Here is a 12,082-nt window from a genome sequence, read left to right as displayed (position 1 = left end):
TAGCTTGATTAAGACATCATTGAACATGTTTTAAAAATATCAACAGTATTGTTAGGTTAAATTCTTCCATTTTAAATCAATTTCCTATATCTGCTAATATTTGAAAAGTAATAAAATATGAACATATTCATCTTTAATTCTAAAAGCTGATATAGAATACTACAATATTTTCCACTTGAAATAATAAATGCATCTAGGAATTTTAATTTTAATAGTATAGAAGTAAATATGAAATGACAGTACCTCAATGTGATAAGATTCTGATTCTTAGATATTAGCAAAAGTAGCTTTTTGTTAGATTGTCAGAGTTCAGAACATAATCGAAAAATCAGATATAATCCTTTCTCCATTATTAAGAAATAAGTGGAAGAATGACTTTACCACTTCCCCTAACAAATACATATATACTTATGTCAATTTCTAATCTAGCCTGCTACAGCCTTTATTCAATGAGTGAGCCTTCAATGTTCTGGATATCCCTGATCCACCTAATTTTTAAGTTGTCATCGTAGGACAAGGGTGCTATTAGACTTATTAATAAATTACCTCAGTCATTAAGTAATTGTTCTATTCACATATTCATAATACAATATTATGGCAAGTGTGCTCTTATTTATTTTCCATAAAAAAATAAAAGCTTATAACCCTGTTACCATTGAAATATGTTCAATATAGTAAATGTATATTTTAATTAAATATTCCACATTTTACAAAGCCTCTGCAAGCATTACAAAACAGTTTAGTCAGGTTCATTACGCCTACCAAAGTTAAATTTTACCAAAACATATGAGAAAAATTAATTTTCTTTGTTTTTACATTGTGAAAAGCCTATCTAGTTCTACTGCCAGAACTCTGATTTTGAGATCATTTATCCTATGTTTATTAATAGTTCCTTCTCCCCAAATCAAAATTTTTAAACTCTATAATTTAGAAAAAACTATGTGATGTATGTTGAACTATCATAGGAAGAAGACTATTCAGTGGATTTTTTTAATTTAAAAAAAGAGCACTGAATATTGCATTTCTAATGCTTTGTTTACCACAAATTAGCAGAAATGAGCACAGTACATTGATAAAGTATAAACTTTAATAAAAAATAATAGAAGAAATCCAAGGGTTAAAAAATCTCTCTAAAATTCAAATATAATTAGCTTTTAATTTTAATCCATATATATTCTACCAAATTATAGAGAATAGACATGCTTCTTTATTTGAAAAAGCTCCCTAGGGCTTTTGTACAACATATCACCACATCTATGCATCTAGTATTCTTTTTAAAACTTACTTAGGATCAGGTTCCCAGCACTAACAAAGGTGTCTGTTCCTACCTGCCAGATGATCAGGTAAAAAGAATAGAATGGTCTTGCCTCAGTAGTGGGGGTAATTAACCCTAAACTTAGCACTACTCCAGTCCTGCCTAAAACACCTTGAAGGCAGGACCTCAAAGAATAACCTGTTTAGAAGTAACTTAACAGCATCTTGAGAATAAACCTGAAGAATATTTATAAGAATACAAAAATATGGAGCACCTAACATGATAAAATACACAATGTCTGGTGTCTAATCAAGAATTACCAAGCATGCAAAGAAGCAGGAAAATGGAACCATATGAGGGTCAACCAATTGAAACCACCCGAGAACTAGCATAGATGTGAGAATCAGCAGACAAAGATATTCAAAGAGTTATTATAACTGTATTTCATATGTTCAAATAGCTAGGTAGAGACATAAGAGATATTAAGAGAGTCAAATCAAACTTCCATAGGTGAAAACTATAATATCTGAGTTGAAAAATACCCTGGATGGGATAAATATCAACTTAGACATTGCAGAAGAAAAGAATAGTGAACTTGAAGACACAGCAACAGAAACTATTCAAAATGAAATGTAGGGAGTAAATGAAATTTAAAACTTCACAGAGTATCAGTGAACTGTGGGACAACTTCAAGCAGCCTAATAAACTTGAAATGAGAGTCCCCAAAGGGAGAGAAGAGAGTAGGGGCATAGAAAAATATATTTCAAAAGAAGTTAAAAATTTAGATAAAATCTGATGAAATCCATAAACCCATGGATCCAATAAGGTCAACAAACACTAAACACAAGAGGTATGAAAAAAAATTCCAAAAAGCCACATCGAATCAAACTGCTTAAAATCAGTGATAAGGAGAAAATCTTAAAACCAGCCAGAGAAAAGAGGCTTATTTTCCTCATAGGAACAAAGGAAGGATAGTAATATATTTCTCATTAAGATCAATGCATGGTCTAAGACAGTACAGCAACATTCTTAACGAACTGAAAGTAAAACAACAACAACAACCGTCAAACTAGAATTCTATACCCAGAGAATTTATCTTTCAAAATAAAGACATCATAAAGACTTTTTCAGACACACAAAAGTTGAAAGAATTCACAACCATCAGATCCTACAAAAAAATCTTAAAGGAACTCCTTTTGTTATAAGGTAAATTATACCAGATGGAAATACGCATCTACATAAGGGTTAGAAGTGCACCAGAAATGGTAACGATATGGAAAAAATATGTAAGACTTTTCCTAATGATTTATGTATCTTTAATAGACATTATCTCTTTGAAGAAAAGTGATGCACTGTATTATAGAGATCTTAGCATATGTATAATTAAAATGTATGCCAACAACAGCACAAGAGAGAAATGGAAGTATACTACTGTAAGGCTCTCATGTTATATGTAAAGTAGTAAAATTCACTTGAAGGTACATTGTGATAAAATAAAGATTATAATATAAACCCCAAAGAAAGCACTAAAGTAATCAAACAGTTATAGATAATAAACCCACAAAGAAGATCAAATGTAATAATAAGACTCCTCAATTTACCAAAAGAAGGCAGACAATGAGAAATTGGGAACAAAGAACAGATGGGACAAACAGAAAACAAAATAGCAAGATGATAGATTTAAACCCAAATATATCTACAATTACATTAAATTTAAAGATGCAGATACCCTCAATTAAATGGCAGAGGTCATCAACATCATTTGTCATTTGAGACATGCAAATTAAAAACACAGTGAACTACCTCTACACAAGTATTAGAATAGCAAAAATAAAAAACAAACAACAAAAAAAAAACTGTTGAAGGTGCAGTTTTTGGTGTAAGAGAGCAGTAGAACTCTGGTAAGTGCCAGTGGGAATACAAAATGTACAGTCACCTTGGAAAACAGTCTGGCAGTTTCTTATAAAGTTAAACATACACTCACAATATGACCCCACAATCTCTCTTCTAGGTGTTTATCTAAGACAAATGAAAACTTATGTTCACATCAAAACCTGCAGGCAAATATTTATGTTGGCTTTGGTCATGGACAGATATCAAAAATTATGAACAAATTATATTTCCTCCAACTGGTGAATGGATAAAGGAACTGTGGTATAGCCATACAATAAAATACTATTCATCAATAACATTCCACTGATATAGGCAACAACATGGATGAATTTTAAATGTCTGAAGCTAAGTGAAAGAAGCCATACTTATAGGGCGACATACTATATGATTCCATTTATATAATGTTCTGGAAAGGGCAAATCTAGGTGCAGAGGTTGTCAGAGAGTGGGCATGGGGGGTTGAAAATAAAGGGGCAGCACAAGGCAGTTTTTATGATTGATGGAAGTGTTTTGTATCTTAATTGTGGTGGTGGTTATATGACTCTATGCACTTATTAAAACTCATAGAACTGTATACCAAAAAGAGTACATTTTACTTATTAAGTAAAGTTTTTAAAAGTAGATTTAGTTCAGCTTTTCTCAGGCAGTCATCCGGGTACCTCCGCTTGAATATCCCTCTCAGTCCCTAAGTTTGAAAGCCTAGTCCACTGGAAAAGCTCAGAAGAACTATGTTGTTGGTGTAGTCTCTATCATAGTTTGTTACAGAGAGCTAATTACTCATTGAGTAGATACACAGTTTAGTCTGGACCGTAAGGCATCATATTTTTATAACTCACATTCCCAGTGATTTGGCAGTGCTAATTCTCATTGATTGCACATTATCTGTATGGACAGATCTAAATGGGAAAAGCAACTAAATGGCTGCTGCAATTATCTAGGTAATTAAACTCAAGGCACACATTTCATCCAAGCATCTGTTAGCATCCACAGCCAACAGGGAATGTTAAGAGTTCTGTTAACCACCCACAAAATGTATTTTAGGGTTTTTCTTCCCCGTGAGTAGAAGTAATTGCATCTAAATTTTGTAAATTTAGTCAATTTTCATAGTCTATCCACTGTTTAGATTTTACATAAAAATTAAAATGACACGCATGCTTATTTTTTTCTCTGTGGCGTATCCCAATGACTTTACCGCATTTCTTACTTAACCAATGAAGGAGTTGTATATAACACTTGTCTGGGTAAAACACGATTAAGGAGACAGTGAATCAAATATAATAGTGGACATACCTGTCTGCCTTTACACTTTCTTTTCCTCTTACAAGTGACTTGAAAAAGAGAAATAAATGGAGCAACCTATGACTGTCGGTAGGGTCACTGACATTCTGGGTCAAGGTGTGAACATCATGTGGTGAGGTAAAAGATTTGAAAATGTTCTTTCTATGAATATAAAAAAGGCACTTGTTTAAAGTGCCGATAGTTGTCTATGCATGGATAGTGTTTATGAAAAACAAAACTTGGGGGAAAAGTATTCAACATAAAGGAAAATCTAAGTTGAATATTCTATAAAAGATGAAATATATTGAGTCATTAACTTACAGTTAAAAAGAGAAAAATTGCTTATAACCAGCTACATGATGTTGCACAGCTCCAAGTCCAATGTGGTCACATTATTATCTGTGTGAACAGTGACCCTTGAAGCTATTATTGCAGTGAATAAGCTGCATGATTCTACACAAAAAGCCTGCTTATAATTCAATGTAAATAATTAAATTCATGATTCAACTATAGCATGTGTGATTATAAGTATGACAAAATATTAACAGTGTTATCTCTTAGTTGTAGGATTATATATGAATTAAATTTTCCAAATGTTCCACAGTGGGAATAATTGACTATATTAATTAGTGAAAAACTGTTTATTCCTATAAAAAGAGCAGCAACTAAAAGCAAAGAAAACAACAAATGAAAAAAGCCAAGAAAAGTTTGGCTTCAAGTCATTGTGAAGGCACTTCTCAGCTGAGAAACCTTAGACATGTTATAAAACCTCTGAGTTTCTGTTCCCTTACTAGTAAAACAAAGAAAATACTTAACTCATGGAGTTGTTGCAAAAATTGTAAAAATAGCATTTGGGATGTAGTAGATGCTAAATAAATTTAACCACTATAATTCATCTTGAAAGCAGTTCACTAATATTAAAACAAACTTCTCTGGGATATCCTTTTAATGCCTAAATCTTCAAAGAAGTCATCAATCCTTTGTACACAATAATGTTTCCTTAAATCACATGCATCATCCAAAACATGCATCTTGGAAAAAAACCTAAAAATCCTCCTTCTTATATACTAGTTCCCTAAAGGAGAAGGTTAAATTGAGTTTAGGGCAAATAACTCACAAGATACATTCCACTTTATGAGATAAATCTGCAATCAATCCAGATTTCTTTTTCTGAAGTTCTTAACTCTGCTGAGAGTCTTCCTATATCCCCCAAAACTCTGATGGGTGAGGATTCTGATCACTACATTATAAGAGTGGGAAGTGTGGTAGAAGTGAATAGAGAGTTTGGATAAGAAGTTTACAAAGTATTAATGAATGAAACTTGTACAAAAAGGTAGGGGTGTTTTTATGGTTGGAGAATGTGACATAGTTTCACAGAATTATTGGGAATAAAGCATTTTATTGATGAATTACTTCAGCAAAACAGGCCGATATTTTTCATATAATTATGGGCTTGGCCAGTCTATTGCTTGAGCTGTGTATTTGTAGATAAAAGGAGGTATAAGAAGAGTTAAATTGGGGACCAACAAGAGAAGGGAATAAAAATGAAACGAAAGGATTGCTACTAACTGAGCATCTGCTATGAGCCGAATGTATACTTCACATATATAATGTCACTGAAAACATATGGAACATATTGCAAGGCAAATATAGAAAGAAAAGCAACTATTTTGTGAACACGGGTTGATTGTAAAATGCATTTATATTTATATATTTATTTGTGTAATGTACTTTTAATCAAATTTTGTTAAGATTTGTGTCAATTATTGGGTATTTATATAATAACTATAATTGTATCTTACAGCATAGTTAGTGAAAATATATGTGCTGTAGTTTTTAGGATTATAACCTGAAATTTCTTGCTTACATTGTCCAATTACACAATTACCATTTAAAATTATGTCATAACTTTAGGCAAATTAAAAAGATAATCACTTATCTTAATTATCAAATATTTTTTAAAAACTTATTTAACTGCAACAAAATTTTAATCTAAGATAAATAATTTTAGAAGTAGAATATGAATAAAGTATCTTGTCCCTAAATATGGTAAATAAAATATTGAATTTCTAAAAATATTTAGGTATAGTAACCTTTTTGTTCAATACTCTAATGGTATACAAAAGAAGCTCATTTCCAGTCATCCTAAAACCTTATTCTTATATGAGGCATAGTTTACATTACATATAGAAACACGCAGTGGCTATTCACACTGTTGACATTGTTTGGAGTTCTTTATCTGTGTCACCTCTCAACATTACACAGACCTAGAGCACCATTTGAGGACCCCCAAGAAAATGGGCTGTGGATAGTGAAGATGGAGGACAGGCTTCAGAATGAGTGAACAAACTTTGTAAAAATGTAAAACAGTTTTGCCAAAATTGTTACCTTTAAACGCCCTTCACAATTCTAGCGTTCCAATCCCCACATTCTCCCAAAGTACCCTTGGCCTTTTAACCGGGCAGTTTAAAAGACAAAAAATGAAGTGTTAATGACTTCAGCGCAAATAGTATAACTGTAAATTGGTTTTCTGAGGTTACTCTCTAAAGACAGTTCTTTGGCTGTTCTTAACCAAATACTTACCCTCATTAAATCTAAGCTTCATGTATAATATTTTCAAAAGAATCTTGAAACTATTTAATGAAATGAAATACTAAATTAACAAGAGAAGTTACCATGAAGTAAGTAATGCATAGAGGCCAAAGCTACAGAATTATAGATTTAAATGTTTAATTAATTTGAAAAAGGACAAACGTCTAAATTTATACATAAACCCTCATGATACTGGAGTAAATTATTTGAGGAGTTACTTCAATGTTTAATCTCACATTGTCTTGTCAGTCAAAATATTACATTATAGTCATGCAGAACTATAAACATACCTATTTAAAAAACCTAACTTACCCCCGAATTGTTTGAAGTATCCAGACCCTGAAAGATCTGAATTTGAGTGCTCTAGCTTAGCTATTCATTTATTGCTTTCATTCACAAGTTAATTGTGTCAGCTAGTCAGAATTATATTTTTTAGTTAAATCAATATTTAACTTTAGTAAGATATATTACAAGCCAGACAGTCAACGTTTAATTAATGTTTTGCTGACTTATCAAAATATTTTCAGTCTCTCTGTAGTGGTCTGTTCTTTTTGCCACCAAGCATCTATCCCTTTCGGGTAATATTACCATCATCATTCTTTACCCCACTCTCAATCTATAAACTTTGGATGAACTTGATCCCATCTTGTCTCAGAGTTAAGCATAAAACACTGAAAGAACTTATTTCCCTGGCCGATCAGAAGAATATAATTCCCCAAGCACAGTGTTCAAAGATAGGTACTTGCCCAATCAAAATCAGTGAGATGCAGTGGGACCTTAAAACTTTTATTTTCCCCCTGAGGGGTGTGAACATGGAATCAGGTAGGTATGATAGTTACCTATCATAGTACCTATTACCATCATAGTGTTAGCTAACACATGCATCACATCACATAATTACCATTTAGTTTGTGGTGAGAACATTTAACATCTACTGTATTAGCAACTTTCAAGTATATAATACAATATCTGTTAACTATAATCACTCTGCTGTACATTAGTTCCCCAGAACTTATTCATCTTATAACTGGAATCTTGTACTCTTTGACCAACATCTCTTTTCCTCCGCCTCCCAAGCTCTAGTTAACCACCATTCTAGTCTCTGGGTCTATAAGTTCAGCTTTTTTAGCTTCCACATGTGATATCATACAGTATTTCTCTTTCTCTGTCTGACTTATATCACTTAGCATAGTGTGCCCAAGATTCATCCATGTTGTCACAAACTGCTGGATGTCTTCTTCCCTGTGGCTGAATAATATTCCATCACACACACACACATATACGCACACACACACCCCTTCCACATCTTTTTTTTTTTTTAACACCCCTTTCACATCTTTTTTTTTTTTAACATGTTTATTGGAGTATAATTGCTTTACAATGGTGTTGTTAGTTTCTGCTTTATAACAAAGTGAATCAGCTATACATATACATATATCCCCATATCTCTTCCCTCTTGTGACTCCCTCCCTCCCACCCTCCCTATCCCACCACTCTAGGTGGTCACAAAGCACCAAGCTGATCTTCCTGTGCTATGCAGCTGCTTCCCACTAGCTATCAGTTTTACATTTGGTAGTGTATATATATCCATGCCACTCTCTCACTTCGTCCCAGCTTACCCATCCTCCTCCCCGTGTCCTCAAGTCCATTCTCTACATCTGCGTCTTTATTCCTGTCCTGCCCCTAGGATATTCAGAACTATTTTTTCTTTTTTTTTTTTAGATTCCATATATATGTGTTAGCATACGTTATTTGTTTTTCTCTTTCTGACTTACTTAACTCTGTATGACAGACTCTAGGTCCATCCACCTCACTACAAATAACTCAATTTCGTTTCTTTTTATGGCTGAGTATTCCACTGTATATATGTGCCACATCTTCTTTATCCATTCCTCTCGTGATGGACACTTAGGATGCTTCCATGTCCTGGCTATTGTAAATAGAGCTGCAATGAACATTGTGGTACATGACTCTTTTTGAATTATGGTTTTCTCAGGATATATGCCCAGTAGTGGGATTGCTGGGTCATATGGTAGTTCTATTTTTAGTTTTTTTAAGGAACCTCCATACTGTTCTCCATAGTGGCTGTATCAATTTACATTCCCACCAACAGTGCAAGAGGGTTCCCTTTTCTCCACACCCTCTCCAGCATTTATTGCTTGTAGATTTTTTGATGATGGCCATTCTGACTGGTGTGAGATGGTATCTCATTGTAGTTTTGATTTGCATTTCTCTAATGATTAATGATGTTGAACATTCTTTCATGTGTTTTTTGGCAATCTGTATATCTTCTTTGGAGAAATGTCTTTGGAGAAGTTTAGGTCTTCTGCCCATTTTGGGATTGGGTTGTTTTTTTGATATTGAGTTGCATGAGCTGCTTGTAAATTTTGGAGATGAATCCTTTGTCAGTTGCTTCATTTGCAAATATTTTCTCCCATTCTGAGGGTTGTCTTTTCGTCTTGTTTATGGTTTCCTTTGCTGTGCAAAAGCTTTTAAGTTTCATTAGGTCCCATTTGTTTATTTGTGTTTTTATTTCATTTCTCTAGGAGGTGGGTCAAAAAGGATCTTGCTGTGATTTATGTCATAGAGCGTTCTGCCTATGTTTTCCACTAAGAGTTTTATAGTGTCTGGCCTTACATTTAGGTCTTTAATCCATTTTGAGTTTATTTTTGTATATGGTGTTAGGGAGTGTTCTAATTTCATTCTTTCACATGTAGCTCTCCAGTTTTCGCAGCACACCTTATTGAAGACGCTCTCTTTTCTCCATTGTATATTCTTGCTTTCTTTATCAAAAATAAGGTGACCGGATGTGCGTGGGTTTATCTCTGGGCTTTCTATCCTGTTCCATTGATCTATATTTCTGTTTCTGTGCCAGTACCATACTGTCTTCATTACTGTAACTGTGTAGTATAGTCTGAAGTCAGGGAGCCTGATTCCTCCAGCTCTGTTTCTCTTTCTCAAGATTGCTTTGGCAATTCGGGGTCTTTTCTGTCTCCGTACAAATTTTAAGATTTTTTGTACTAGTTCTGTGAAAAATGCCATTAGTAGTTTGATAGGGATTGCATTGAATCTGTAGATTGCTTTGGGTAGTATAGTCATTTTCACAGTGTTGATTCTTCCAATCCAAGAACACTGTATATCTCTCCATCTATTTGTATCATCTTTAATTTCTTTCATCAGTGTCGTATAGTTTTCTGCATACAGGTCTTTTGTCTCCTTAGGTAGGTTTATTCCTAGGTATTTTATTCTTTTTGTTGCAATGGTAAATGGGAGTGTTTCCTTAATTTCACTTTCAGATTTTTCATCATTAGTGTATAGGAATGCAGAGATTTCTGTGCATTAATTTTGTATCCTGCTACTTTATCAAATTCATTGATTAGCTCTAGTAGTTTTCTGGGAGCATCTTTAGGATTCTCTATGTATAGTATCATGTCATCTGCAAAGAATGACGGCTTTACTTCTTCTTTTCCGATTTGGATTCCTGTTATTTCTTTTTCTTCTCTGATTGCTGTGACTAACACTTCCAAACCTATGTTGAATAATAGTGGTGAGAGTGGGCAACCTTGTCTTGTTCCTGATCTCAGTGGATATGGTTTCAGTTTTTCACCATTGAGGACGATGTTGTCTGTGGGTTTGTCATATATGGCCTTTATTATGTTGAGATAAGTTCCCTCTATGCCTACTTTCTGGAGGGTTTTTATCATAAATGGGTGTTGAATTTTGTCAAAAGCTTTTTCTGCGTCTATTGAGATGATTATATGGTTTTTCTCCTTCAATTTGCATCTTGGCTTTCTGGTGGGCAGGACCGTGTCCGGTGGTGTGTTTTGGGGTATCTGTGACCTTATTATGATTTTAGGCCGCCTCTCTGCTAATGGGTGGAGTTGTATTCCTGTCTTGATAGTTGTTTGGCATAGGGTGTCCAGGACTGTAGCTTGCTGGTCGTTGAGTGGAGCTCGGTCTTGGCGTTGAGATGGAGATCTCTGGGAGATTTTCACCATTTGATATTATGTGGAGAAGGGAGGTCTGTGATGGACCAATGTCCTGAACTCAGCTCTCCCACCTCAGAGGCACAGGCCTGACGCCTGGCCAGAGCACCAAGACCCTGTCATCCACGTGGCTCAGAATAAAAGGGAGAAAAAAAGAAAGTAAGAAAAATACAAAAAAAAAAATAAAGTTATTGTAATAAAAAATAATTATTAAAAATAAAAAAAATTTAAAAAGTAATTAAAAAAAAGAAAGAAGAGAGCGACCAAATCAAAAAACAAATCCACCAATGATAACCAGCACTAAAAATTATACTTAAAAAAAAAAAAAAAACGGACAGACAGAACCCTAGGACAAATGGTAAAAGCAAAGCTATTCAGACAAAATCACACACCGAAGCATACACATACACACTCACAAAAAGAGAAAAAGGAAATATATATATATATCGTTGCTCCCAAAGTTCACCGCCTCAATTTGGGATGATTCGTTGTCTATTCAGGTATTCCACAGATGCAGGTACATCCAGTTGATTGTGGAGATTTAATCCGCTGCTCCTGAGGCTGCTGGGAGAGATTTCCCTTTCTCTTCTTTGTTCGCACAGCTCCCAGGGTTCAGCTTTGGATTTGGCCCCACCTCTGCATGTAGGTCACCTGAGGGCGTCTGTTCTTCACTCAGACAGGATGGGATTGAAGGAGCAGCTGATTAGGGGGCTCTGGCTCACTCAGGCCAGGGGGAGGGAGGGGTACGGATGTGGGGCGAGCCTGCGGCAGAGGGTGGCGTGACGTTGCAGCAGCCTGAGGTGCGCCGTGTGTTCTCCTGGGGAAGTTGTCCCTGGATCACGGGACCCTGGCAGTGGCGGGCTGCACAGGCTCCCAGGAGGGGCGGTGTGGACAGTGACCTGTGCTCGCACACAGGCTTCTTGGTGGCGGCAGCAGCAGCCTTAGCGTCTCATGCCCGTCTCTGGGGTCCGTGCTGATAGCCGCGGCTCACGCCTGTCTCTGGAGCTCTTTTAGGTGGTGCTCTGAATCCCCTCTTCTCGCGCACCCCGAAATAATGGTCTCTTGCCTCTTACGCAGGT

The 12,082-nt window shown here is 35.1% G+C and overlaps 1 protein-coding gene across 1 annotated transcript in view; it reads right to left on the bottom strand.

Annotated features, from left to right (window-relative positions):
• LIPI (lipase I) overlaps positions 1-12,082 on the bottom strand; it is a 100,165-nt gene that overhangs the window by 27,966 nt on the left and 60,117 nt on the right. The window lies entirely within an intron of this gene.

The sequence above is a fragment of the Balaenoptera borealis genome, assembly GCF_965194805.1.
Source record: "Balaenoptera borealis genome assembly, chromosome: 5".
In the NCBI taxonomy this organism is placed as follows: domain Eukaryota; kingdom Metazoa; phylum Chordata; class Mammalia; order Artiodactyla; family Balaenopteridae; genus Balaenoptera; species Balaenoptera borealis.
The sequence above is the reverse complement of the archived record's forward strand: the minus strand, read 5'-3'. Positions and strand labels throughout refer to the sequence as shown.